Source organism: Pteropus vampyrus, unplaced genomic scaffold (genome assembly GCF_000151845.1).
Source record: "Pteropus vampyrus isolate Shadow unplaced genomic scaffold, Pvam_2.0 Scaffold24, whole genome shotgun sequence".
In the NCBI taxonomy this organism is placed as follows: Eukaryota; Metazoa; Chordata; class Mammalia; order Chiroptera; family Pteropodidae; genus Pteropus; species Pteropus vampyrus.
This window is the reverse complement of record NW_011888805.1, coordinates 11,565,350-11,588,154: the sequence shown is the minus strand read 5'-3', so window position 1 is coordinate 11,588,154 and position 22,805 is coordinate 11,565,350. Positions and strand designations below refer to the sequence as shown.

The 22,805-nt window shown below is 39.6% G+C and overlaps 1 long non-coding RNA gene across 1 annotated transcript in view; it reads right to left on the bottom strand.

The window, feature by feature from the left end:
* Positions 1-18,448: 18,448 nt before the first annotated feature.
* Positions 18,449-22,805, bottom strand: part of LOC111737164 — a 31,781-nt gene continuing 27,424 nt past the window's right edge. The window contains exon 3 of the long non-coding RNA XR_002779375.1: positions 18,449-18,573. This is a non-coding gene — a long non-coding RNA (uncharacterized LOC111737164). The remainder of the gene's footprint in view (positions 18,574-22,805) is intronic.

Below are 22,805 nucleotides of genomic sequence, written 5' to 3'. Positions count from 1 at the left end.
TCATTTTGGGGTGTAGGGGAATGAATGAACTAGGAAAATAGAGCAGGATGGTCTGGCTACACTGAGAGCTCCCTTAAGTTCTTTGGTCTCAAATGAAACCAGAGCCTATGGACATGAGATTTTCTTCTCCAAGAGCAGCTGCTAAAGTGTAGGGTGGAGTAGGTAGAGTTGGAGCAAACTGGGGTTGAGGGTCATGGGGTCTTTAAGATAAAGTTAGAGAAGGACAGGGAAATTAAAGGTTTATACCAACAAATGATGCTAATGATGGTAGTGGGATTTAGTTTGGGCAATTAAGGAGAGTGAGGCACAGTGAAAAGCTGGAAGTGAGGGGTAATGGATTCCTGGCCCTGGTATGATCAAAGAATTATTGAAGGTACTAGAAGCAGCGGGCCAGAAGCATCTGATCTGGGCTGGAGGAAGTGTATTTATTGGCAATGAGGCAGCCATATCTGACTGCCTACCATTCCCCGAAGCTCAGGGCATTTCAAATCACCTTTAAATTTGCTCTCTCTATTTCTTCTTGTTGGAATAATTTTGAATCTCCTCTTTGGCTCTTCTCCAGATCCATTGCCATCTCCTGGTGCAGCTTCCCCTCATCCTCCAAGTCAAAATTAATTGCCTCATCTGCTGTCGTCACATAATGTGTTTTATTCACTTCTCATATGAAGCTCATCACATTGTATCATCATCTGTTTTCAAGTCTGCCTCCCCACAGCCTGTGATTTTGAATAGGATAGGATAATATTCTGCTCACTACCACATTCCCAGTTTGTGGCTAGAAGGCTGGCCCCCAATCCCCACCACCTTGCCAGGGGCTGTAGGCACTGTTGCCCTGCTCTAATCCACTTTCCAGACTCCAGTCAAAGTGATTTCCTTAAAAATGGAAATCGGGTCATGTTATTACCAGGCTTAGAACTGTTAATAGACTTTCCAGTTGTTCTTAAGATAAAGACCAAATTCTTTCCATGACATGTATGATCCTGCAGGACTGAGTTTAAGCTTGCCTCTCTAGTTTCATGGCTCACCAGTCTCTCTCTGCCTTTTACATTCTAGCTGCCCTGGTCCCTCAGTACTTCCAAAGTGCCATGCTTCTCTCTGAAATCAGAGTCTTCTCATGTGCCATTCCCTCAGTCTGGTACTCTTCCTATCCTTCAGATATGAGTTCAAGTATCACCTCCTCTCTGACTCCCAGCTAGGTGGGGATGACTTATCACATAACCTCAAAGCACCCTATGCTTTTCTCATAGCCTTTAGCAGCATTCGTAATTACATAGTCACAGGTGTGGTTATTTAGATTAATGTTTGCTACCTTTCTTGTCTGGAAGGCCCATGAAGACAGCGACCACGGGGCTTTGCTCTTTAGTGTATTCGCAGCACCTACCACGATGCCTGACTCATAAAAATACATCATAAATATCTCTTCACTGAATGAATTTATTAAATTAATGTATAGATGGTTCTAGAGTTTTACTTAACATTCTGTAAAATATAACCAATTTGATTATCCAAATACTTATAGAAAAGAACATTATCAAACACACACACACACACACACACACACACACACACACACATACACACACACACATACACGCACGCACAAAACCAGCCTCAATGAGTTTTCACACAGATCTTTAAAATACATACCCAGACATTTCAGATTGTGATTTGTCACTTAAAAGCTATTCCTAATTATTGAAATGAAGCTGATGCATATGTGGTATACCAAGGGGTACTCCCTCCTGAATGTGAGTTATTCAGAAATCATGCTGCATTGAATATTTCGAAATGCACCTCAGGGCTGGAATCAAAGCTCACTGGAATTTTCCTGCACAAAAGATAACCAATATAATGAAAGGCCAGTATGTATATTTGTGTGTGTAGATTCAATCAAGAGTCATTCCCTAAGCCCATCCATAAAGTGGAAAGTGGACTCTAGTTATCTATTTTCCATATCTTAATGGAATTTTTTTACACTATAATCATTAATGTGGTAAAAAAAAAAAGTCTCTTTAGGGAAAACATCCATTTGTTCACTTTCTCTTACACATTAGAATTATAAATAATAAGCATATATAAATGTGCAAAATGGGCAAAATAATAACATTTATAACTGAATGTGTCTATTTCTCTTTTTTTTAGTTGGTTTATAGTTAAGGAAACCAATAAGAATACAAGAATCTTTTAAACTATTTTATTTTTTTATTTAATCTTTAAAAAAAAATTTTTAATTTTTAAAAAGATATTCTAGGAACTACTTTGAAGAAGGGTTTCATCTTGTGCAATAGAAAAAAATTGAAACAAAACTAAAGATAGTGTAATGATCCCTCTTTACCTACTACCAACCTTCAACAACTGTCAGTATTCCACCACTATTCTTTCCTCTGAAGAAATTTGAGGGCAAATTACAGGTCGAGTTCAAGCTTTTGTTCTGCATAGTTGCCCAGAACAATCTCCTCACCATTCATCATCTCCGCCACTAGCACTTCTCTGACTCAACCAAAGATAAACTACTTTTTGTGAAGCAGGATGGACTGTGTTTACTATCATCACCATGGCAAATGGATTTCTCAGTGACTTGCTCAAAAGGATCCCTTATTAGAATATCTCCAAAATAATCCAACTCTTTAGCACAAGGCTTATAGCATCTTAAGATGACTGACACGAATTTATTCAAGATCAGTTTTTAGAAATTGATGTACTGACACAGAATCTAACACAGTCATGCTTATGATTCATAATTTCTCTTTTTGCACAGGCTACTTTACAAATTCATATAAAATATAGTTCAGTTTCAGTTACAATTGTTAAAATTTACAATTATACTTCTCTTTTATGATGCTGGGTTTTAACTTAGCTTTGTAATGTTACTTGTTTTGATGTTCAAGGAGCAGTCTCATGATTTTTATACTTTGTTTTGTATTTTGGAAATTACCCTAAACCTAACTATTACACTAATTTTTTTCAATAGCATGTGGCCGAGCCCTTGAAAAAATCTGGCTTCACTAAAGAAGATAGAAGTGAATATTTGAATCACCTATCATTAAAGTAACCTAGAGAATAAATAGACTTCCTTCATTGTTCCAAGGGAGATGAGACGTCCTGGAACCTTATCTTGAACTTGGTCTAGTAACTTTGATAAAGTTGGTTCTGCTCTGACCTTTGAGACCAAGATCAATGGCTGGGTTTGCACCCATCACTCAGTCTCCTAGTGACTGAGCTTGCTGGCCTCCAGTCTGTCAGCTGCTGAAGGCTGAGGGTTGTGCCTAAGACCCTATACTCCCCTAGCCTCGAATGTCTCCTTTTGGTTAAATACATCTGCAGAGATAGCCTGCACTGATTCCCGATTAGACACACCTCAGTTTGAGGCTGTTATATTTACTTTGCTTAAGGTACGCCTGTCTTTATCCATTAGAAAGTGCTAATTTGATATCTACTTTCTTGAGAACTGTCAAAAATTTCTTCTCGTTTAAATCCCACTACTACACACAGCAAGGTCTTTATCACCTCTTGAAGTTTCCCTGGACTTTGACCATATGGCCATCCCCCAAGTTCCTTAGACTTGGAACATAAGGCTCAGAAAGTACTGGGTCCTAGTGAAGGTCCTTCCAACCTCTGTTCATTTATTCATGTATTTATTCATCCACTTAATAATAATACATTGAAGGCACTAGAAGTTAGCTGTTCTCTACTTGACTTTCCATCAGGGCATGGCCTCTTTCCCATGAATCTTCCTTTGACACCTAGCTCCAAGCATTCTTCTTATGGCCTTCTGAGAGAAGCCTGGCAGCAATATTTTGCTCAGAGGGTAACCTCTCAAATAGCTGGCTATTCCTATTTCTGTGTATTTCTAATTTACCACATATGAAACTCCAGAAATGATACCTGAAGTGGCAACTATTTCCTCTAAGCAACGCTCAGGAATGTCATAACCCCCACCCCGACTCTACAATCTCTCTTCTCAGAGGTTCAGACGCCCGCTTAGTCCTAGGGAATGCAGCCACATTCTTCATTTCCCTGAACCTCAGGAAGCAAACACGTTTTCCAACATTCGTGGGCCGGGTAGGACGTGATAAATGATATGGCCAATGCAGAGTGCCCATCGTGTCTCAGAGACATAGTGAGGCTGCCTTCCTCACAATGACCCATGTCCTAGTGAGACTGGGGCACTGCCAAAAACTCCAAGGGAGATTCTGAGTCGCACCCTCTTTTAAGATCCTCTCCCCAAGACTGCGAGGGACACACTAACTATGCTAAACTTTGCATCTGGAATGTGAGCTGAAGACCAGCCACAAAATGTCCTCCTGTTCCAGGTTCTATCTCTCTTGCAACCAAAGCAGCAATTGTCCTAAAACTTCCACCGGGTCCCTGTCAAAAGCGAGAACTGGGCAACAAGGCCAGCTGCTGGTTTTGGGAAGCTTCAGAGCAGAGGCTGAAACAATCTCTGTCACCTTAAGAGCTCTCTCTAGCTCACACACTTCGAAAAGCATCGCCAAGTACATACAGATTTCTTGGATCATTTTCAATTACTAAGAGAAGGTACCGTTGTTAAAGAAAACTAAAAAATACCCACAATGACTGTGAAATCTTTTCATTCCCTACTCTTTAGGTAATTTGTTCTGATTGCCACTATTTTAAAAGGCAAGATTACACACCAGGGAAGCAAAAAAGATAAAAAAAGGAAAATCTGTTCCCTGCTGAGGCCCTATCAAAGCTCAAATAGTGTTTGGAAGCAAAAGGCGATTTTTTTTTCAGCTCTAATGAAACCTTGTTAGCTAGGAACACGGGAGCTGTACTGATCTAGTGAGAGGGCTTCCTGGGTCCTTGGAAGACCATCAGTACATCCAAGGTCATTGTCATTCTTATCTTTCTTCTCGAAGCAAGAGAACTTAAGTATTTACTAAAACTGTCCTCATTGGGATATGTAAAAAAAGCGGAAGAACAAAATTGAAGCCTATTCTCTTTTTTTCAGATAGAAATATGTATCATCAGAATTTGTAAGATATAGAGTAAAGCATTTGAGTTTTCAAAGCTTGTTTGTTTTTCCTCTATTTTGCCAATTGTCTTTAACAATCAGTAACTCACTTATCCTACTGGGATAATGCTTTAACAGGGTTATAGGTTAAGGGTGGGCGATTTTGTTTACAAAGGATGAATTGTTGTTACAATTACTTCTGAAGCAACAGACAAATGACCCTCAGGACCCCCTAGGAAAAGCAGTGAGTCTTTCCATGTGTTAAAATGATGCAGGCTCCACTAAGACATGGAGCTGGATACTTCCTCTGGGTTGGGGGAAGGGAAGGGATGGACACAGCTATAGGAGTTGATCCGCCACCACATTCTTACTTTGGAGTTTAATTCCCATCTAACTAAAACATCTGAAACAACACACCTAAGAAAAACATTGTTACAAAAGAAGGCAAGAAAAATAGCTCAAACGTAATAGCTAGGGGTTCTATGTCAATCATTTACTCCGTGATCCAGTAGGTTTCAACAGAGCTTCAAAACTTATGTGTCATATCTAATAGCCTATGGAAGAAAATGCAGTGCAGAACTAACCTGGAGTACAAGTACATTGTTCTAGAACTATAACCTCTGAAAAGGAGAGATAATGGGAAAACAATAGGATTCCCACACACCACCCGGAAGCTTATGCTTAGATAGTATATATGAAAAGTAAAGAATAGAACTCTATAAGCTCTAGGATTCTTTCTAGCTTCACAATTCTTTGAGTATATAAACAAACTTAACATGAGAAATGTTGTTTAGGCCCAGCGAGGACAACAGACACACGTGTGCCACTGTTCACTTCATTCTTGCCCCATATCTTTTACAGAGTTTAAGTATCTACATGAGATTTAAATAACAACTGATATGTTTGTAAAATAGTATGTTCACATAAAAGGCATCTCTAAGGTTTGGATTTTAAAAATTAAAAAAAATAACTTTTAAAAAGTAACTGGATAGGTTTCAGAAATGACCCAGTTCAGGATGTCTTTGTTTTACAAATGAAGAACCTCCAGAGACAGAGGCTGTTCCTCTCACGCTTCTGTCTACTGAGGAGCAGAGCTGGAACTAGGTCCCAGGCCCTGAGGCCAGCGCTTTTGCCTCTGTGACCTGGGGCTCACCGACTGACGAGTCACGTTTGCCTAATGAGGAAACAGCGTCATCTAGTGGCAATGTATCAGAGTTAGCTAGATGATATCTAATTCAGCTGCCTATGCCAGAAGGTGAAAAACATCTCTCTCCCATCTCTGCTGATTGCCCAAGACGTTTCTGGACCAATTTCCCTTCTCTACGTTTTCCAAAGCTTAAGCACTTCCCTTCCAACAACTCCTTTTCCCACTGACATTTTCCATTCTCTCCTCACGCCAAACTTTCAACACAGCATCGGAAATCATCCTCACTAAGGATCATACCCATCATGGCTGTTGTTTTTGAATGCTTCTTGATTTAAGTTTTCAGCAAAATAACACTCTTAACCATGATTTCAGGCCTTTTGCCAATGGATGTGTTTAATCAAAGAAATTTCCTCATTTCTTATGAAGATCCAGATTATGTTCTCATTTAGTTATGCTGATACATTTGCTTTTCTCCTCTTAGCAATGAATTAGGACCTTTTGCTGCCTTTCAAATAATTCTGAGCATTGATTGCTTAGGACAGTTCTGTGAACAAATGTGTGGACTAGTTTCAGAAGTATATCTATTCATTCATCTTTCATGTTTTTAACTATTTATCAATCTCTTACTAAGTTCCAGAGGCTAGACATGTCCCTTTCTAGGGACTATAACTTTGGAGGTAGAAAACAAAATACATCAACAAATAATTGTCCTACATGATAATTGCTCTACTATAAGTAAACTCAAAGGGAGGGGGGGAAATCATTCTGCTGAGCTTAGAAAGAGCTGCACAAAAGAGAAAACATTGCACTTGCATGTTGAAGCTAGGTAGGCCTTTGGTTTCTGTAGAAGGAAGGATGGAATGGCATGCCAGGCAGGGGGACAGCAAGAGCAAAGGTCCAGAGTCAGAAAAGTATGCAATGTGATCAAGGGTCAACAAATGGTCTATTCACAAAAAAATGGGGCCCATGAGATAAATGGGAAGTGATGTGGAAAGGCAGTTTAGAATCAGAATACAAAGATACTTAGATGCCATATCCTGGAGAATTTGGACATTATATGCAATGAGATACCATCACATTATGTACCACAGCAAAAAGACTGTGTTTTGAGGTCTCCGTGAAATAAAATACTTGGTTCATTCTAGCCATTTTGATGCTACTTTTTTCATAAAAGAATAACCAGATTTACACAGTTTCTCCAAATGGCATCCTCACTAAATAGCTGGTAAAACTGAACATGAATTATTTGTCAATGTTGGGGCAAAAACTCAGACCTGTTGGCTCCCAATCAATTTCTTTGTAGTAAAGAGCTAGCCAAGAGCATGAAATATCAGTAGAATAAAATAATTTTAAATTAGAAACTTTCCAGATTTTCCTCCAATTTTGTTCCTATATAAATCTTCTGAAAGTACATTTAAATATTCACAATTATCCTTTCTTAATCATATCACCTTCATTCATGATCCTGCTTTATAAATGAGAAAATAATGTGAAAGGCATTCTATTTAAAAGCACTCATAAGAGAAATAGAAAATTTTCAGATTAAAAGATGTGATAAAAGAGAATAAGGTAAATATAAATCACCATGGGCTAAAGAATAAAGGAGAGAGAAATCTCACCTTAGCATCAGAAAGGCACAGCTATGTACAGATTTCTAGGAAAGTCTGTTTCCATTGGCTTCGTGAAGAATCAGTCCCACTAGTGTCAGAGGAAAAGACAGCATACTCACAGGTGTCGTTAAAAGACGATCTTGGCAACTAATTCTAACTTGGCAATCAAGAGGCCAACGTTTCTCTTCAAGAACTTTCTGCTTCCAAACTTGGGCCAGTGTTTTCTATTTCTGCTTTGCTTATACAGGTAGAAAATCTACCTTCTGAAATCTTATCTCAAAAGACCACCCTGCCACTCCTGCTATTGCTTCTTTTATTAACTATGTTCATTCAAGTTTCAAGTCTCATCAAGCTCTACTCCATTTTCCGTGCTTCTGCAGTTGATAATACAAGATAAGTATCTGAGCTGACGTTTCTCTTCAAATGAATACCAGACATTTTACATAGAGCTAAAAGCTCAAATCATATGATATACTGCATTGCCCAATGCTGTTACCATAGTATTTTATGTATTTTGCGTTGAGAGGCTAACATTCCATTCATCAAGTGAACATCAAGTGGGATAGGGAAAAAATAGACTGTCATGCTTCCAAAGCTTCCAGACCACAAAGAACAACCGGACTCACACAGCTTCTCCTTGGCCCAGCTCTAGATCAACTAGTAGATTCGAGTGTGTCATTTCTAGATTCTCCTCCCAGAAAAGCGGTAGTTGGGCAGAGCACAGGGAGGCTGGGATGAACCTGTGGCCAGGCTGCCTCCTCAGCTTTCCACTCTCATAGAGTTAGCTCCATTGGCACTCTGCCCTTTCCAGAGCTGGCCTGGAGACCTGGAGCTCTTAAAAGCCCAGAGCTCTTGGAAGTTCAGATTGTACATGTACATATCAACCTGTGGCTGTGTCAGCTCCATACTTGGCTTTCCAAGGGAGGGTGTCTGCTCTGTGACTTTCACTGCCTAACAGATATGAAATGAAAACTCTAAGCATTCAGAAAAGTGGATGGGACTAAGGAGAGTGAGATTCTGTGTCTGGTGAGAGCCTTGGCCCTAGATGCCAGCTCAGCACACTACAGGGCAGATCCTCAAGACCTCTAAAGTAGCTGTGACAAAGTGTGTGCCATTGTTAAGCAGAATAGTTTACATTCACTGGGGTCACCTTTTGTGAGAAGCATGCATGGGCAATGAGTTCAACTGAACATCTGTGAAAACACAAAAAACAAACAAACAAACAAAAAACATAGACACCTACCATGAGCCCAGCACTGTGTTAGACAATGATCATCGTCCCATTCCTGTGGAACCTACAAGTGACATATGACACAAAGAGTTAGACCAGACTAGCTCTTTGTGACAGTAAGGATGTCCCAGAGAAACTGGTGTTTTAAACAGAGACTAAGAGAAAGGGGCTGAGGAAACCAAGGTCCTTAAGGCACAGAACAAAAGGATAAATTCCAGATATTATTAGATGTCTTTGATTGACCTAGGCAGAACCTCCATTCCAGAACAGGTGACATTCTGTCTATCTGCCATTTTACAGCCGCTTAAGTGTATAAAATATGACCCTACTTAAGTCTGATCAGTTCATTTCTCAGAGGCAGCCTGGAAGGGATATTATAAAATCTCAGGTATCTGCAAATGATGGTTTGTCATCTGATTTTGTAAATAAGTTTTATGGGAATACAGCCAAGCCCTCCATTTACATATCCCCTAGGGCTGCTTTTGCTCTACAATGTCAGAATTGAGTAGTTGCAAGAGAGAAAGTATGGCCCATAAAGCCCAGAATATTTATTATCTGGTTCTTTTTAGAAAAAGTTTGTCAAACCCAGCAATGGCTTGCAGAGACTGTATAAACCAAGTTCATGAAATGTTAGGAAGAGGCTCCCAAGTGGACCACAACTCTTTAGACTAGGAGATCATATGCCAAATGTTAGGTTTCAGTCAGTCAAGGACAACAACCTCACAGTCACATGTTGACTCTAAGAGATGGAGAGCCTAGTAAAATCCCTCCATGAGCTTGCACCCACATATGTGTGGTGGGCACTGATATCAGACTCAGGAGAATATATCCATTTAGCAGAAAAACAAGCACCAGTTTGATTTCCAGGAGCACTCAGAACGACATGTCAATTTTTCTTCTTCTACAATGGGAAATGCTTTCTTATGAGGCATATGCTCGACTGGAATCCCTAGCATGATGGTTTCGGTGAGGATGGAAGCTGACTGAAGACAGAAGCATCACTGATGACAGAAAGTGAGGGTATGGTTCTCTATAAGATGGCTGGGTCATTGGAGGGGTCAGAGAGAAGCATAGGCAGCTCTCAGTAACACTGAAAAATAGTCTTCCAATAGACCACTGGTTTCCTCAAGCAGTAGGTTATGGGTCCATATCCACCACAAGGTATTAAATGTTTGATTGACCAGATCTTGACTAATAATAGCAAGCAAGTCTAGCACTTCGGTATATTGGGACATAATTTTTCCTGAGGGTGAGAACTGGGGTAGGACCAAGGCAGGAGCCAGTGAAGTAGAGGAAACTCTGAGGACTAAGTAATGAAAAAGAGACCCCCATCCAGCAGAGGCTGGTCACCCAGCATGGCAATGAGTTGGCACTGTGTCAGAAGACCATAGATATTTATAGCCAGCAAGAAAATCTCCTGTGAGAGGAAGGAGCAGGGAATCATCATGCCTATAGAAAGTGAAGGAAAGGAGTCAAGAAACAATTTTATTTTCATGATGTGAGTTTTGGAAAGGATAAGAAATTCAAGGAATGGAGCCACTCTCTCCAAAGTTTTCAGGAGGCCTTCCCAGGGCTATACGTGTGGTCCTAATTTACATGTTATTTTTATTTCAAGGCTTCATGCCATGCTCTACTTCACCCCCAGTAGAGCCCGTGGCTGGTTTTTGTCATGCTGAGCCATGGCATTTTGTGGTCCTAGAAAGCAGCTGGCTGCCCTGTAATTGGAAGATGCTGGTAAGCCCTTGGCAACATGAGTTCCGTCCTCATCTCTGGCTGGCAATGGCTGCTATCCAGCATAGGAGGGTGGGGACCATACCCCTTGCATTCCCTTGAGCTTAGAGCACTCAGCTGTGTGAGGAATCAGCCAAGGTTGAAGGTGGACCCCAGGCAAGGAATGCCATAGCAGTCCAGGGACAATGTTCCAGCCACAGCCACAGCCACAGGCAGTAAGGTACGATAAATTCACACAACCTTGATTCACAGATTGAATGTCTGAACTCCCCTCCTTGACACACAAGAGTCTGGGTTGCCAGATCCAGCCTAGATAGGGCCAAGAGTGATTTGGTGCTGGCCCACAAATGTGGAGCAGAGGATGACCAAGGCCAAACTGAACGCCAAACAGGCAATCCATACGAAACAGTAACTGAAATGGGCAAGGTAGAAACAGAATCCTTATATATCCAAGGAAAGAGGTGGGAAATTAGAGATGCCAGATGCTAGAGGGTAGAGCTGAGAGAGAGCCCCAGTGCTGCTGGTGCACACCTGTGGCCTTCTCCGTGGGCGAGCAAGCAGGCTGTTAATGGTCAGAGTAAGCCAGATACCTGGGTGAGTCAAAACCTGTTAATGTCCTGGGTGTTAGTGAGTCATAAAACTAAAGTTTTCAGGTGAGTCTGCTATGTGATGTTGGAAAGAGTTCTAGACTGTGAACTAAACTACCTGAGACATTTCCCTGCTTACCAGGGACTGTGCATTTCTCGCCGAACACTTTCTGAACCCAATCTTCAGGGTCTCTGACATAGAGATTCAGCCTCATGGGGAAGCTTCATAGAAGATGCAACCAAGAGTGTCTGAAGGTCACTCATAGTGAGTTGCTCGGAGAAATGTTTTCTCTTATTGAGCTGTCAGGTTTTTAGATCTGCATCAAAGGTTCAAATTCCATTGATGAAAGATTCAACATATGTTAACTGTAAAAGGCTTTCCAAAAGGAATCAAAATACCTAACTCTGGCTCTGCCACTGATTAGGTCTTCCAATTTCTAATCTGTGATCCCTTCTAGAACTAATACCCTATAATCATTCATAAATCAAACTGTATATTATGATGAAGTATGCTGGCAAAAAACAGGCTCATATGGACTTGTACAATCCCCCTAAAATCAATGATTAATGAAGTCTTTGGCTTCCAGACGCTGTATACAAGGATTGGTCTGGTGCCCACAACATAATCTTCTGTTCCCACATACAAATCAAGGCTATTGTGATCAATAAAGCCTTGTTAAACATTTCTAAGGAAGTAGGTAAATGGCACAGTTAATAAACTATAACCTATGCTATTGTTTTTCCCTTGATCCAAAATGTCTTTCTCCTTCTGCTAAATCATGCTTGCAGTACATACTCCCACCTAACATATTCTAACTCATTTACCTCTAAAATTAGGCTTTAGTTATTATTTATTTATTTATTTATTTATTTACGTTAAATTTCAGCAAGAGTCATTTCACACCAATTTCCTCAACTGGCCTCAGTTTTGTTACTGAAATAATAATTGGGAATTTAACCAGCATGAATAAATTGGAAAACTGGATATTTTAGTTGACACCTGGAAATGTTAACTAAACTGTTTATTGGCTCATTGTGAAAGCAATTCAATGAATAAAAGTATCATGCATTTCGGTATTTGTTTAGTCAGAAAAGTTGCTGCCCAGTAATGGTACAAAAAAATTCTCTGCTTAGGCATTCTGTATTCAGTCACAAACAGCTATGGGTTAACTTGGACCAGCCTTCCCAGTAGAATCTCATTCATTAGTACTCCATAATATTTAAACGTGGTTACTTGAATTTGGTTTAGATGCTGGTAATTTAATATATCCTAGTGCCTGGGTGATGATAATAACAGCTAACCAATATGGAAGGCTTACTTGTGTCAAGCCCTGGTCTCATGTCTTTACATATATTACCTTGTTTCATCCTTACAACAACCCTATGAGAAGCATCCTACATTCCACATTCTACACATGTGAAAATTGAGAAGTATATCATCTCAGAAATAGTAAACCCAACCATCCTAGTTCCAGAACCCCAGAACTTAGCCAAGGGCCTCCATAATGTACATTTCCACTTTGCTTTTGCAAAGAGCCTGTTACAGGTGAATCTTTGCGTAATTAGAGACATAAAGGATTCATGTTTACTACCAGAATCAGTAAAAGCTGATCTCCATGTTGAAAGGCTTTGCAGCAAAGGTTCAGTCCAACCCCTACCACATCTCCCCAGGAGGAGCAGCCACCCTCTCTCTGCTCACCCCCAGCGACAGGCACTGGCTACATCTTGCAGCCCTCTACACCCACTTCGGAAGCTCAAACCATTAGAAATGGCATCCTTTCCTTAAGATGAAGTATACTTTACAATAATTCTACCTGCTGACCATAACTCCACTCTCTGAAGCCACAGTGAAGAGATGTAACCCCTCTTTCTCCTAGCACACCCTTCCAACATTTAAAACAATTATGCACCCTCCTAAATCATATTCTTCCTGGCTCCTCACTCATTATTCAAGTGCCACTATTTTGAGATCCAATTATCCTAGTCACCCTTCGCTGGGCTTTCTAAGTTTGGGGCAAATTCCATTTGAAACGCAGGTCTTGGAATCAAAGATCATTGTCAGAAGGCCTGAAGAGGCCACAAGTATTGCCCCCATTTCTGTAGGTCACGTCTCTTGGTGTACCCCTAGACCACCCTGCAAGACTGCTCACTGGCATCCAACTTGTAAACCACAGCTAGTCCAGAGAAAACTTTTTTCATGTTAAACTATCATCAAATCACACATCCCCATTTTGCACATTTTTAAAATTATCCCTTTAAGCACAAGTGTAGGATTTAATATTCAAACAATACTTCTTCAAGCCCGCAGAGAAACAGAGAGCGAAACAGATAGATATTTTACTCTGTGTTCATCCTACCTCACAAACATTTTCTATGGGATAGTAAAGAAATTCAAATGGCCTGTTAATTAGCTCACAGATGTAATAATTTATTTTAGAAGGGAAAAACAAACAAAAAAGGGAGTATTAGCACAGAGCTAAGCTAGACCCTAAAATATAAACAAGCCAACCAAAGCAAAAGCTCCAACAGCTTTCAGAGCCTGGGGCTATTTTCCTATTCTGTTTCCCTTGTGAAAAGTGATCAATGCTGCAATTTTAGACATTTGGTGAAACAATACTGAGCCCAAACTTCATAGAGGCCAACCTGAAGTTTGTGGTATGTGGCTCACTCTTTTGTCACATGTGACACTGTTTCCATGAACAATAGGTTGAAAGTGAAAAAACTCATTAGTTGACTCTACCAATCACAGCCAAATTCTAACAACAAAAACAACAAAAAAGCAAGGCAGAAAACTGGGCTTGGAGAGAATAAAATATCTTTCATGACATTAGCAGCACCAATAAATTTACAACACAAAAGGAAAAAGAACAATTATTCACATTTTTAGACAACGGTTCTTTATGTTGCATAAACTTTGTTTAAATAATTCATAGCTACATAATCAAGATCCCACACACAAACTAAGAAAGATTTTATCTGTGCATTCCAAAGGGGTTTAAAATATTTGGAGTAGTGTACTCAGAGATGTTTCTCTTTTTTCTTCCAAATCTATTCATATTCTTTACATCACAAAACAGATTTCAAGTTTAAAAATCAACAAAGAAAAAAAATAGAACATAAGTTTTAAATAATAGGAAATAAACGGCCTAACATTTGGAACAATTCCTCCCCTTTGCTATTTTTGTTGCTACAGGGTGGAACTGGCTTTTTGCAAAACAGAGAGCTAACTTTAAATTATGGTATTAGTGGTTTTTATTAGATGTTTTGAAATTCAGTGAGACAATATGAAATAGAAAAGTGACATTATAGAAAAGATCTTACTACTGCGCTATTTGAGTTATCGAACGCACTTAGATATCAAGGTAGACTTTAGATACCTGTAATACCTAGTGTCCCCAAGCAAGAGGGAAACTGAGTTAAACACAATAGCATTTTCCAAGGATACTTAAGAAGTTTGTGGAGGAATTGTAATATGAATCTATTATTTCCTGATACCTCATTGTCTTTCTTCAAGGGCATTTTGAATAAGGAGTTAGTAAAGCTTAGCATTTTCTTGCTGTAATGATGAAAGAAAGAAAGAAGGTCACGACCAGGAAGGAGCTGTGGTGCAGGAGAGGCAGCTTTTTTCTTGTGCCCCACAGTGATATTGAATACGACATCAATCTCCTTGGCAAAGATGGACAACGTCTGTTTTCTGTTTTCCTGAGGCACAAAGGCATCAAATCTATGCCATCCCATCGGCCCCAGGAATGAAAGAAAGAAAAGTGACATTAGTACTTAACACATAGGATTCATTGTAATCAGTTTTAATGCTGTGCCCAGAAACATAGGTAGAAAACAGGAAAACAGTCTTGCTATTATTTAGAGAACTTAATAATCGTTACATGGGGGAAAGGCATACTGAAAATTCATAGCATTCAACAAAAGGAATATATAAGCAGAAGACTTTTTCCAAGAACAGTTTGTCCACAGACAAGAAAACACACACACACACACGCACACACACACAAAATAGCAACGTGTGTGAGTTTGTGCTTTCTATTTAAGGTTACCCAACTCTCTATTCTCTCCTGTTCTATACATTCTTTCCTAAATGTTTATACCTGCTAATTCCACAAGGATATGATTCTTATTTTGGATACATTTTGAGTATCTGAACACTATCCTAAAGATGCAAATCAGAAGTGGATTACAAATTCATGTAGCCAAGATCTTACTTTTAAAAAATGAATTTGTGAACGCCAATGTGGTAAAAATATGTATTCTAGTCATCTCCTCATAGTTAACAAACACATCTCCTTGAGATTAATGACGTATAAGAAGTTTGATTTGCCTTTGGGGGAGGTTTTGGCAGCACTTTTTGAGTACAAAACACAAAAACACACAATGGGAGTTGAAAAATATTTAGAAAACTCAAAAACAACAGCTTGTGTTAATTCTCAGCTGATTTGTGACTTGCCTTCACTTTTCACCTCATCTAGACTGATGGCAGAGTTGCAACGCAGGCCCTGTGGCCTGCACTGGTCACAGATGTTTTATTCTAATTGTTTAGAGAAACACAGACCATTGTGTATATTTATTAAGAAACAAAAATATGTGGCAATCAAAACAATCTTATCCACAATTAAAAGCAATCAGGCACAAATACTAAATTTATGAATATTGGTCCCCTGATGATCTACATTTTCCAAGATAGAAGCAAACGATAAACAAAAAGAAAACAAACACCCTGTAACAGACCTGCAGCCATGCACTTACATTGAAGAAAACATATTGTACGAGTTACGAAAATTTAGAGTAGCAATTTCAGAGATAAGAAAGCTCCAAAGCCCTTTCTGAATTTCCTGACATCAGCTTAGAACAAGTAGGGTGGAGGTGCTGTGGGTGACACAGTGGAGAGTTGCCTGAGAGCTCTGCCTGTGTAGGCCTTTCTTGTTCCCAAGGAGGTCTCAGGGCCCAAAGGCCCTGAAAAACCTAGGTCGAAGAACCATTAACTTAGAGAGGTTGACTTCATCAAAGGACTATTGAAACATACCGCTGACACCAAAGTTTTTAAATATTTAAAAGGTGACATATGAAAGAAAATTAAAATAGAAAAGTTTTTAAGGGAATTTTTGTATTCAATTAAATGAGTACTTAAAAAAAAAGCATTCTTCAGCCTGCTATTATATCTGGATCATTGTTTCTCCTATGGATGTGGAACCATGTAACCGAAACTCAGTGAATGGTACCAACCTCACTTCTTTTCTTCCACATCTCTCTTCCGGGCTTGCCTCCCATTTATTTAATTATCAATTTCTGCTTGTTCTACCCTGGAGCCTCTCTCAGACCATCTCCTCTTCTCCATTTACCCAGCAGCTGTCCTAACTTGGGCCCTTACCAATTCCTCACCTAGATCCTAAGGTGATCATTCTAAAAGCCAACAATATCGATCACTTCACTCACTTGCTCGAACTCCTCCACTGGCAAGTCTACATTTCTTGGAGTACCCAAAATCTGTCTGGATCCAGACCCTGGCTGTCTTTCCAGTCCTTCCCCTGCTCCAGGAGAGTCCTCCTCGGCACTCCATGAGCCCCTGTGCCTCTGTGCCTTTGTATTTATGTTCTCACTGTTTCGAATGCCCTTTATTCTAAACATTTCCACAACCCTGAAGTCATCTCCAACTTCTACTTTTCCTGATTGGCCTCTACACATTCTTTAAGACTCAGCCCCTGTGTGCTCTTATAATCCCCTCCGTGATGTCCTTAGAGTAGAAACTCCCTTCTTTATGCTATCTAATACATTATAAAAACTCTCTTATAGCATATATCTCATTGTATTATAATCATCTATTCACTAGTTTTCTTCACCCCTCTTTAAGGATAGGAATTAATGTTATCCATCTTTGTACCCACAGAAGTTACCCGGGCCTTAATATCAGCACTCAGTGCAGGTTTAAAGGATAAATAAATGAGGGAATAAATGAACACATGTGCTGGGAAAATCCAGGGATGAATTCTACCAGGTAGAAGGTAAAATCTTATATGAACTTACTTTCGAGAAGCTTACGGGTAAGTTCAGCCCTGACCCTGTTCCCACATTTGATTTGTTCATTTGTTTACTCATTCATTTATTTAACAAACATTTGTTGAGTGTCTGCCATGTTTTAGGTACTGCGTCAGTCATGAGAGTTCTGCAAACAATAAAAAAAAAATCTCAGTTGTTATCGGAGAGGGCTTCCTTGATCACCCTGTGTAAAATACCACCCCTCAACACTCCCTGTATCTTTACCTAATTTATTTTTCTCTTGACATTCATTGGCTGACATATTTTGTATTTCTTTGCTGGTTCTTGTCCATCTCCCTCATCAGCACTTGAGCTCTCTGACAGTAGGCAATTGTGTTCGCCTCCGTATCCCCAGTGCTTAGAACAGTTCCTGGCATGGAGCAAGCACTCAAAAGAAGTGCATAAATAAGCAATTTAAATTAATATCTGTATTACTACTGCAACTATATCACATATCAAGTTTTTTCCATATATGAAGTACATTATTTTTCTTCTCCCTTAATTGCGATTGAAGTAATGACATTATCGACACCATTCTATTAATTCTAATGCAGATTCATCATCCAGGCATTATGATAAGTCTGAGGATTGAAGTCAGTGACATTTGTGTTCAGCATCCTTTTTCCTTGTCATATGCTCTGCCCTTTCTTTCACCCTATTCTCCTTCCTCTCCGGCCCACACACATGTCCCTTCAGGCTCCTATAGCCTCATGCCTCTTCTGTCTTCCAGAGCTTCAGGTCCAGGCAGGAGTCCCCACTCTGGACTTTTGCCTTCTTGTATCATAATTTACCTCTCTACTTCTCAGGGAAATGACAACTATTACAGGCAACTATGTGTTCCCTTCATTAAAGCCATCTCATAATTTAATCCTCATGACAAACCAATGGAGTAATCCATTAATGTCAACCCTCATTATAAGTAAAGAAATAAACCCCGATGACTTAAATGACTTGTAAAGATAATACAATTGTTTTAAAGGCCCAGGTCAGGTATGTCTGAACTAAAAGTTTGTGTCCTCTCCACAATCCCCATTGCCAAGTGCCAAAGACAAACTAAGGCGACTGTAGCTGGGAATGGTTTAATAATTGGAGACTCCAATACAAAGGAATACATCTCTAATGGTGGAATTTGTGGCCAGCCTGGCAGATCAGATCTGTGTGGGACACGACCTTGAGCAGGGACAGCTCTAGAAATCTTCCTTTTAATCTCGCTGTATAAGAAACCACCTTCCATGCACTTGCCAGGCCTGGTGGAAAATAGAGCAGAAAGTACTTAATAAATGATGTGTTGTTCCACCTCTATGACTGAATCAAATTATACTCTAGGCTTAAGAGAGTCCAGTTAAAATAAACTGGTTAATATGAACACTGAGCATTTTCTAGTTACAAAATACTTTTATTGCCTTTTATAGCTCTTAACGGTTTTTTTCTATTCACCACCAGATATAGATTTCTAAGTTTCAGAGACAGAAAGAGGCCTCAGTGAAATCTAACTCAACACTCGACAACCATCAGTTTTATTCCTACTTTATTCAATGGGAGGTCTTGCTTTGTTGAAACATTTTTTTCAGTAAGGCCTACTCAAACAAGACCAGAGGAATGATCAAAAAATTAGCGGGTACTGGACCTTGTTTGTTTTCTCTCAAATGAAGGCTGTATCTGCACAATAATTACCTGAAGAATCCATCCTTAACTAGCTCCTGAATGTTATATAGGTGTAAACTCCTCCAACAAAAATAAACTCAACACTATGCAAGCACTATGTGGTCCGTAGCTCTCACAGGTGTCACAACACACTTATGACATAGGTTCTCTTTTTTATCTCTCATTTTGCAAGAAACTGTGCCTCAGAGATGTTAAAAGACTTGCCAAGGTCATGCAGCTAGTGAATGGCGAGTTCAGGATTTGAACCCAGATAGTCTGAGTTCCAAATTTTAACCACTTCACTTAACATTATACACATTATTAATGCTAATTGATTAGCAATCATTTTGCCTTATGCTCATAATTCATTTTATAACTTTTATTCATAATGGCCCCACGTGTGGTTTTTATTTACTAGTGGGAATACTAGGAGGATGGGAAGAGAGAAGACAGCATATGAAGCAATTGAGTAAATTTCCTAGCTTACCAGCTCCTGGATTTCATGTAAGAATTTGCACAATCCTGTGTGTTTCAAAATGCAGTGTTCGATTGCCTGAGTTTTTGGCAATTACCAACTAACCTACTTTTAAAACGTGTTTGCTTTAAAGTATCCACTAAAGATTAAATCTCCTGAATGAGCCCAAAATAAAACTCAAAGTCACCTAGCTCTGCAAAGACCAAAGGCGGCTGCACCTGGAGCAGATTCAGGGGAAATTGGTCAGATGAATTCACATACTGTGAACAGAAAATACATTTGAGCAGTGAGAGTGAACAGTTAGCTTTCTTCCCTGGAGAGACCTTGAATAACATTCCAGACTCTGTCCAATCCTGGTGGCAGAGAATAAGATGTATGTGGGATCATAAGAACATGAGCATCACAAACTGTGGGGCTGGTCGACATTGTCACTGCGATCAGCTGGAAAGTCCCTCAGTGCATCTTTAAGAAGCCCTTTCTCTGCACCCAGCACTATGCTCAGAGTTGGTGGATTCCATGGCTAGCAAAAACAGACAAGAACTTGCCCTCCTACAGTTTACTATTTTGTGTTAGAGACAGAATTTAATCAAATTATCTCATACATGAATATATTGTTACAAATCCAAATAAGTGTTATGAGGCAAAGGAACAAACAGGCTCTGAGAGAAAATGGAACGAGGTCTCATGGAGGAGGTGGCACTTTAATAGATACATGAGTAGATACTGACCAGTCAAAGGGGGCTGGGCTTCCAGGAAGAGGTAACAAAATGTACAAAAGTTCCTTGATAACAAGGCCACCACTGCCCGAGATGCATCTTTGTGCAAATTAGAAAAAAGGCACCACCACCTTAAGACCCTTTACTTCTGTTAGAAAGTTGTTATTATTTTATTGATTTTGTCGGAAAAAGACTTTTTACTATCAACTTCCAGAAAACTTGTTTATAAAATTCTACACTATCTAGAATGGCAACAGCTCAACCCTATGTCATCCAACATTATAGCAACTAATCATATTTGGCTACTGAGCACTTAAAATGTGGCTAGTCTAAGTTGAGATGCACCAAAAATATAAAATTGAATTTCACAGGTTTAGCGTGAAAAAATATATCTATAGTATACCTCAATTACGTTCATATTGATTACATGTTGAAATGGTACTATTAATTTTTTTGGTGTTGCTTACATGTTGAAATGGTACTATTTGGATATATTGGGTGAAATGAAGTATTTTATTAATTCCACTTGCTTCTTTTTACTTTCTTTTAATTTGTCTACAAGAAAATTTAAAATTACAGGTGTAGGTCATGTTTGTGGTTCACACGACATTTCTACTGGAAGCACTGATATCACTTTGGCGGAGTGGCCTTGTGTTTTGCACAACCTGGCAAACCATACTGTGCCCTGCATGACAGGAATGGGCCTGATGAGCGAGAGGAAATGAAAGGAGACCAGAGTCATTGCTGCACAGAGGGCAAAGAGGAGAGTGATGCAAGATAAGACAGGTCATACCAAATCCGCCTCTTAGCCTGGAAAGTTCAATAAGGTTCATCCTTTGCTTTGTGTTCACAGATGCTTCTCTTGCTTTGGAGTTTGTCTAGTCAGTGATTTATTTTAAAAGCACTTATTAAACACCCACTGTGCGCTGGGCACTGTGCTAAAAACTATAGCTGCAAAGGTGAAAAAGATACTCTCTACCGATAAGAGCCCTACAGTCTGTGGGAGACACAGGCAAGAAGCAAGCAGGCCATTCAATAGAGTGACCTGTGACCATGCTGAGCCCTAATAATGTGAATGCTAAATAACTGTGTGCTGTTGATGATAGAGGGGCTGGGCAAGAGAATGTGGAGAACTTGGCCAAGATGCGCCCCTCCCTCCCAGGAAAGACGTTGGCACATGCCTTCTTGCTGGTGGGCTCTCTGTCCAAAAGGGCAGTGCCCTGGGAGGGTGTGGCCAAGGAGCGCAGATCCTACCCTTCCCATCCCTGGAGACCTCTCGATGTCCCTGTGTGTCTGTGTCTTTTCAATAAGAGGCATGCACAATTCTTTATAGCATTCTGGATGTGTATCATTTATGTCTCTTATCATACCTTCTAATCAGAGTAGAAACCAAACCAGTAATTTTAGAAACCAAACCAGCAAGAAGGAGCTAGGGAAATCTTCACTTGAGAACACTGAGGACTGAATTCCATAAACCAGAGAGGAGGAATTCTCGGACTTAGGCCAAAGAAAGGGATGTATAGCCCCAAGCAAGTCTCTTGTCCCCATTGCCACCAACGAGTGTTTCCATTTATATTAAAATGGATCTGAAGAGCAGTTCATCCCAAATAAAAACAGTATCAGTTATACTAATTATATACCAGACACTGTGTTAAGTCATATAAATTTATTAGCTCATTTCACTCTCTTGAAAACTTTATGAAATAGATGGAGTTGTGCCTATTTTACAAGAGGGAAAACTTACTCATAGAGAAGTTAATGATTTGCCAAATCTACTAGTAGATAGCAGAAAAGATGCTACAAAATGGTGAATGCAGATGAGAGAGGGCTTTGCTGTAATCCCAGAAAGGGGGACCATTTGTGCTCCTGCTGAACATGTAGGAACCTCAGGTTTAAGAAGCATCGCAGGCAGATTGTCTGCTTCCTGAAGCCCCTCCACACCTGGAGAGGTCTTTACAGTGGGATGCTTAAGGATGGGAGAGAGGAGTTTAACAGGGAGGCTGGGAAGGAGGCTATTGCCTAGTTCTGATGCAGTTGAAGTAAGTTCCTTCACCAGTGAGACAGAATTTGTTAAAACAGGAAGGAGACCAGACTTGGAGCTAGACCAATATGTTTAATTCTCAGCTTTTATATTTACTTGTTTAGCAATTTCAACAAAGTCATACCAGCCTTCTGTTTCCATAATCCATATATGTTTCCTAATTCATAAAATGAAAGGTTAATACTGATTATCCTTAACACTTACTACCTATTATAATATTATATTATAATATAGTACTACAATATTATAAGACTATTTTACCCTACTACACTGAAAAATCTATAATCCATGAAAAAACACAAGGGAACAGGGCCTGTCTCTAGAAGCTGTGGGACTAACAAGAAGCTGGATTTTAGACTCAGGTTCTGTCCTTCAATTAAGGCATCTCTGCTGTTTGATCTTTAAATTTTTTGAACCTTGAAATACACCTTTATATTTTATAAATTCCTCACTAAGAAATTAATGAAAATTATATAAAAAGATGACTTATAAAAATAAATAAAACTGGTTGAAGAATATGGAGAATTGAGCTCTGGACTCAGCTAAAACATTAATTCCTTGTGTGATCTTGAACAGACATTTGTCACTCTTTCCATTGCCTCA